Here is a 7,774-nt window from a genome sequence, read left to right as displayed (position 1 = left end):
ACATGGAAATACAAAATAGTGAGACAAAATTCTGATTAAATATGAATTATATTTAATTTGTCTATAGTACGGAGCCCCTAAACTTCCAAAAGGTGCTGTTCTTTTGTCTTGTGCGCACAAAATAATGTATAATAAAATGTAACTGAAATAAAGATGTACATGGCTCGTGTCTTTTCACTGGGATGTTGTTCAGGTTGGTTAGTTGGAAAGTCAATCAGTTCAGTCGCATTACAATAATGAACACTGGAACGTTTGAACAATTATTTTATGACGTGTTTCATTTTGGGTTCCTGCTTCAACCCGACTTTTCTCAAGACTAAAATAAATAATTACGATTTATCGATTTAAAACTTCCGTCAAACGCACCTTTGCCTCGTGACTCTGAGGTAAAAATAAAACTTGATTACTTGATAATTTCCCCCTGGGATTATTAAAGTATTTCTGATTCCGATTAATAAAAAAAGAGCACCCTTTGGGAATTTAGGGGCTCCATACTATAGTCTTGAACTCCAAAGAATGAATAGTTATATGAGATCTATATTAAATAACCTTAATGTAAAAACGATGAGGTTTTCCTTCCGCTTTATGGTACGTTTCCAAACCAAAGTGCTGTGCTAACGAGAGGGTCAATGCTGTTCTCTATTTTCTCGTTCCCTGGTCTCTTGAATGTTTTTCTACTGGAAAATGGTCAGAACATCAATGTTGTATCTCCTTAATTCAACCCAGGTCTATGCGGTCCTATCCTTTTTGCCTCTAGGTCGCAAAATGCGACAAAGAATCTGGGACATCATGGGTGCATCCAGATAGATGAGTGATAGCTGCCAACCCGGAGTGGTCCGAGCTCGTCTGGGTGTAGACGGGTGTCTCAGCCACAGCTACACTGCAAGCAAAGGTACGCAACCTTTTAAAATCGTTCCCATGAAGGCTGTATTTATTTTAAGAGTTGTTTTCAATATCACACTCCCTGCCTGCGTCTCCTGCAGAGTGCGCAGGGTGCTCATGGACGGACCAGCTGACGGCAACAGTTCGATCGCAGAGGAGCTGACAGACGAGAGCCGCTGTACGCCGTCCCCAGAAGGATCACCACCACCCGAAAATTCACCGTCGAACTTCATCCTGCAGCAAGAGCTTGGGAAAGGCACTTGGCAAGTAACACACGTAGTCTGATTCAAAGAAAAGAAACAAAAACATGATGCAAATATTTAGAAAGAGAACACAAGGGTAAAGATTCTTCATCTTAGTCATAGTGTAAGGTCTTTTTAATGGTCTTCCAATGTAGATTGCAAATAAAGTAAATGTAAAGTAAAACAGAAGGAAACTAATGAGATTAGAAAATCAGAATTGTATGCCAGATTATTTCAGCTATTTTTAGAATTAGAAACCACTAATACTACAAGGAAATACTCTTTTCATTAGGTTGGTCATCAGTGGTATTCTAGTCAGATCTCATCGACAGAGCTCATTGGGGTCAAACTTGTTTTTGCAGCTGGTTTCCACAGAAAAACCACAGACTTCTTGTTGCCTTGATGTAGTTGTTAGCAAAGTTGTTGCAAAAATTTGACAGAAGAGGTGAGAAGGTGTGTAACCGTCGACTACGCTGTCTTGTTGTTTTGCTGCGTTTCCAGGTGTTTTTAGCAGAGTTGAAAAAAAAGGGCGCTTCTTCGCGGTGAAGGCTCTGAAAAAGGACGTGGTTCGGATGGACATACGTCGAGTGCACCATGGCGAGAGGAGGGTTCTCTCTTTAGCTTGGGAAGAATCCTTTCCTCACGCACTTTAACTGCACCTTCCAGACTAAGGTAAAGACCACGTATGCTCGTACCGTCTGAAACTCATCAGTGGACTCCAATCCGAGCTCTGGACCCCCCCTGAACTTTGTTGTTCCAGGAGAACCTCTTCTTCGTGATGGAGTTCTGAATGGAGGAGATCTCATGTTCCACATCCAGAACTGCCACAAGTTTGACCTGCAAAGCCACGTATGTACCCCCCCGCCTGTTAAGACAACGGTTTCGTACTGGTGCTTCGTTCTTGCTTTGATCTTGTCTCCTTTCAATCCCTGCAGCTCTATGCAGCTGAGATCAGCTGTGGGCTCCAGTTTCTGCACTCGAAAGGAATCATTTATAGGTAGAGTCGAAACAGAACTGAAAGAAGACTGCGGTCCGTGTTTATGTCTGGCTCATATCCTCTCGTTCCTCTGAAGGGATCTGAAGTTGGATAACGTGCTGCTGGACTCCGGGGTCACATAAAGACCGCAGACTTTGGCATGTGAAGGAGAACATGCAGGAACTGCGGACATCCACTTCTGTGGGACGCCTGACTACATCGCTCCGAGGTGACCACACACACCTGGGTATATTTAAAACAAGATTATAGATTAATGTAGAGCGATACATGGGCTGTAACTTAAGTCGCACTTCTGGCTACGCTCGTTGTTGTTTTTACTTGATACTTTCTGTATACGTTACAAAACCTTTATGGATGGAGCCATATGACATCTCTGTGTTACTTGAAAAACACCCTGAACAAAAACAAGTTTGACCTCTCACGCACTAGGTGTCGTAGTTCGCTACTGCGATATGTTCAGATGTGTTTTAAATGTAGTTTGCACAGACCACCATGGTGAAAATATTTTGACCTCATTGTGAACCAGGTCTTTGCAACAGTTGGGTGATTATGACCACAAAAAAGAATGATGACTCTTACTTTTGGGATGTTAGTGTGTTTCAAACACAAGCAGAAGCATTACAGAGAAAGTTAGACTCTCCCCATCTCCCCACAATCAGACACAAACCAATTTAACTTCTTGCCTCATTACGTTGCAGCACAGACGTCAGATTAGAATTGCTTCATAAAACATTGCTTGGTTTGACCTCGCGGGGTTTTATGTCTAGATGTGGCAACCTGTGTAAACCTCGTTAACTCTCATTATTTTGGAATATGGCTGGCAGTACCAATTTTTGTAACCACTAGGGTGTCACTGTTGCAACCAAAGTTACTATTGTTCCTTTAAACTTCGATGGTTGGCAAACCATGTTGGATCCTAAGGTTGAGGCAACTTCTAATTGCTACAACAAAGTAACATAACATAATGATGCTGCAATATGCTTTGTGGTTAACTAGGGATGCACCGAAATGAAAATGTCTTGGCCGAAACCGAAAACCAAAATGAGGAAACCAAGCCGAAAACCGAAACAACCAAGAATGGATGTCAATTATTAGAACCATTGCATTCATATCTGCTGACTGTGTACTACCTCACAAAAGTGAAGGCATTGCAATTCAAGAATAAATCAATTAGTATAGTAATGAAAGTATGAAAATATTTATTTAGCACTGGACATTACAACAACATGCACAATATAAATTAAAATTCAAAACAAAATGTTTAACTTAAATTAAATATGTTCTCTCATAAAGAGGATCGTGGATAATTTCTCTGCACGCTGCTTTATTCCCACATCCAAGTATGATCCTTATAACTTGGATCAAGTAAGTCGCGAAAAGGCAGAGGATCCGAATAGATCCGTGAACGTGTGTTCACAGACTCCAAGAGTGTACCTTTTCATTGTTTTTACTCCGTTGTTAACCTCTTTTGCTTAGAAGACGCCTCATGCCACATTAACGGATAACGTCTGCTACGAGATTATTGAAATACATCCACACCACAGACAGCCATCATTCTGTTTCGGCCGTGTGGGTTCGGTGAGTAGGTCCTTGGCCGAAAACCAAAAATTTCAGTGGCCGAATTTTCGGTGCATCCCTAGTGTAACTTATCAGTTCGTGTTCATGCCAATCATCAATGCATGTCTAATAAAAAAGAGCATCATTAAGATATTCTGTTTTGTGTGTAGATCCTGCTCGGTCAGAAGTACAACAGCCTGTGGACTGGTGGTCGTTTGCGTTCGGCTGTAGAGATGCTGATCGGTCAGTCCCGTTCCACGCCGCGATGAGGAGGAGCTGTTTCAGTCCATAACGAAAAGACAACCACTGTTTATTCCCCGCTGGCTCACCAAAGATGCCAAGACATTCTGGCAAGGTCAGACACGTGTGTATGGTTTGTGTTGTGTTTTCTCTAAAAAGCTGTTATGCATAGTTTGTCACCTGGTGTCTTTGTGCTGCAGCTGTTTGTTCGTGAGCCCGAGGAGCTCGGGAGTGAAGGGAAACAATCAGAGAGCACAATTTGTCAGCAGCACTGACTGGAAAGCTCTGGAACAACGACGGTGGCGCGCCCTTACAGGCCAACTTTAGTAAGTCCATTCACATCTTGACGACACAGCAGGGCCTCACTTTTGCATTCAAGTTTAAAAAGGATGGAGGTTTTTTTCCAGGGAGTACACGGTCATTTGCAATTAAACGAGTGCTGAGGCAATTGAATGGTTTAGCATACATGTATGTAATTACACTCCTTTATATGTTATTCCGGTGAGCATAGTTGGATTTTGTTTCACTAAACTCTTTGGGTTTTAATGGCTCAGTCATTTTGAGGAAAATATAGATTTCAAATGTAGTTTTTGTTGCATTTATTGGTTTAGTGAATATCTTGAGTTTTGGACTAGGTTTGGTTAGACAAATAAGACATCTGAAGACACCACCTGGATCCGGACTATTTCGACATTTATCACTATTTCCTGACATTTATAGACCAAACAGTGATTGAGACAACATGCTGATTAACATTGTGGAAAATCATTTTTAGTTGCATTTCTAGAAATTTGATACGCTCATGTTGACGACAGCATTTTATTTGATAATCCATGACATGTAATTCTTCAAATCTGACGTTAGATGATTGTGAGAATCATCGCAATTGTACGTATAATTGTGTTTATTGGAAATATTCCCCTCCCCTCACAGACGTCGGCCAGCGACTGCAACAACTTTGACAAAGAGTTCATCAACGAGAAGCCGCGGCTGTCGTGGCGGCGACCGGACGCTATCAACAGCGTCGACCAACGATGTTCAGAAACTTCTCCTTCGTCAACCCGGGGATGGCTCGCATCCAACGCGCGTGCCATAACGCGACCAGCAAACCTACTACCTACAAAAACAAGCCGCTCAGTCACAACCAGCACTTAACTGTAACTGAATCAAACTGCAGAGACTTTAGACCGGAATGTCCACAAAACTCAACTGTATCCGTCAACGGATGATAACCACTAAACAAGGGAGGTGTGTCCTGGGTGTGAAGGCACATAAACGCAACTGGGACGGGATCTTTGTCGCATGATCATCTATCTGCTGTGCAAAAAATTACTAGAAGCAGTGGAGGCAAAGAATAGCAATATACCGCTCTTTACGTGAAACAGTCCCACAGATGTCGCACATATGATTTATTACATACATAGTGGACATGAACTTTCTCACAGTGAGTTCTTTAAACCTCACAGACCAAACGTAGCCAATCACTTCAGTTTAAAAGCTATAGCAATCACTAATGTTAGAAGAACACACTTCACTTGCCATTGTGATCAATCAGTAAAAAATGTGACTAAGATTATAATACATATATATGAATTGCAATAAAGCAAACTGAGAAATTTGGTGACACCCTCCTAATAATATATTGTCCTGGTTATCGTTTCATTCCCCTCGCCGCCGATCTTCAGAGTTCGGTTACACTCACGTCAGTGGGCCTGATGTGAAACAGATTTTAGCACATCCTCGCCGTCGCCGTCGCTTGTTGTACAATAAATGTAATATCTAATTCTGTGGATATATGTGCACTGTGAGCTGGATGTAGATCTGTTAATGTGTAGCAGAGTTCAATTACAGGGTTTTTGTTTACGTGTGTTTCTTATCGTACCTCAGGAGTTTATTGATGCGTCATTTGATTCAGGTACTTCGATCCCTGCATACTGTAGTTTTGTTATTGTTCTCTTCATTGTGAATGCCTGACAAAAATGTGTGTGTGTTTTTTTTTAAGACTGCTGTTTTTGTCTTAAACTTCCCTTCACTTATAACTCCACATACTGAGAGAAAGAGCGGAGGTGGAGGCAGAAAGTAGAGCCACTCAGTTTTCCACTTGACATCTTTGAGACATTTTCCATAGTTAATTAGATTTACTAGAAATTCAGAAGAAATCGACAAACAACAAACACTGACTGTTTACAACAGTTAGTATGTGAGAGGCAGGAAGCCGACTTTAGACTTTTACTGTGTGTAGTCAGAGTCTGGACAAAATCTTCCATTACAATAGAAGAATCTAGTTAAAAAAGTTAATAGCCTGATGGCAATGTCTGTTTAATGCGAATAAACTCTTCTGTTCACTGATTACTGTTCTAATACCAGAGATATTATGTTAAAGTGACATGAGTATCATAAGTTAAAGATAAATAGAACTCTAATGACCCCACAGCAGCTCGTGTACACAAGGTTGATAAGAAAAACTCACAGATGATTCACATCTTTGCCGATTTTTTAGGTTAGGAGGCCGGAGAGTGACAAATGCGCTTGGAAACCCGTGGGTGACGCACCATGCGTTGTCCCATTCTTGTACCGTCAGTGGTTTCATGTAGCACCAAGTAAACACTGACTTGACAAACGCAGGGAAAGGGAGCAACTACACTGATTTAGAAATAACTGAAAATAATAAAAACAAAGGCTGAAGAAGAGAAATGGACACAATTTATAATAAATCTAAGATGTTGGGTCCTTTGTACGGGGTTCTGTGCCATCAACTCAAAGCCAAGTGCCTTTTAATTAAATGCAACTGGAATACTTAACATCAATACCACCACCGTACTGTCCACCATAACTGAGACTTTCCTTTATTTAGAGTGCAGTTGTGCTCACCTGACATCAAACCTCTTTGCAGTAATGAGAGATAACTGTGTGAAGTGTCACATTCACACACACCACGCAACTTCTGCTATATCGTCAGGCTAAAAAGAGTGACCATGATGTCATTAAATGACAGCAGCCTTGTCGGTAACAGGATGTGATACATTTAGACGAATTCACAAAAGCAAAAGTTTTTCCCACAGTAAGCAAGTGTTTAAATACGGCAATGGAAACCTGATGAATACCAACGAAACATGGCAACAAAGTGATGGAAATAATAAAACACTGATTTAATACTGGCCGTTGAAGAGGATAACACACGTGTGGTTGACAAGTTCAAAATCAGGAAAAACCCATCCTGGATTATCAGATTGGTGATTAACACTTTAAACAAACATTATCGCCCAACCAGCACACTGTTTGAGTATTAACAGCCATCTCCAACTTATTTCCACCAAAAAAAAGCCAACTAAACTGTTTTAAAGTTACATTTTTGACTCCTTATTGTGGCTTGTAGCTTACAGACCATATTTCAGAACAACATAAATAAATCTTGTACATCATAATATACATATTATGACATAACAGTGTAGTTCAGCCTCAGTTTGTGCCATTTCTTAACTTTCGGACATTTGGAGTTGTAACCGTTCTTTTCTTAAAGAGAGCAGTCAACTGACAACACTACCTCCACTCTGAACATTTTCACCTTCATAGAAGACTCCTTGGCGGGAAAAACATGAATATTCAAAGTAAAAGTTTGTTTTTATTGTTTTCATCTAAACCAAGATGGCGGCAGAAAGTGACACGACCCCCGTGCCGCCTATCTCTTCCCCGACCTTGAGCTAGCAGTGGCTAGCAGGCTAAATGAGATTTTTTTTATATTATACATGGAAATAAAAAATATAACATAAAATTATGATTAAATATGAATTCTATTTAAATTCTCTATAGTACGGAGCCCCTAAACTTCCAAAAGTGGCTGTTCTTTGTCGTAGTA

General features: G+C 40.7%; 1 pseudogene; it reads left to right on the top strand.

Moving 5' to 3' along the window:
* Positions 1-807: 807 nt before the first annotated feature.
* LOC113744092 (protein kinase C theta type-like) lies at positions 808-5,147 on the top strand (annotated as a pseudogene).
* The last annotated feature ends 2,627 nt before the right edge of the window (positions 5,148-7,774 follow it).

The sequence above is a fragment of the Larimichthys crocea genome, chromosome XX (assembly GCF_000972845.2).
Source record: "Larimichthys crocea isolate SSNF chromosome XX, L_crocea_2.0, whole genome shotgun sequence".
Classification (NCBI taxonomy): domain Eukaryota; kingdom Metazoa; phylum Chordata; class Actinopteri; family Sciaenidae; genus Larimichthys; species Larimichthys crocea.
The sequence above is the reverse complement of the archived record's forward strand: the minus strand, read 5'-3'. Positions and strand labels throughout refer to the sequence as shown.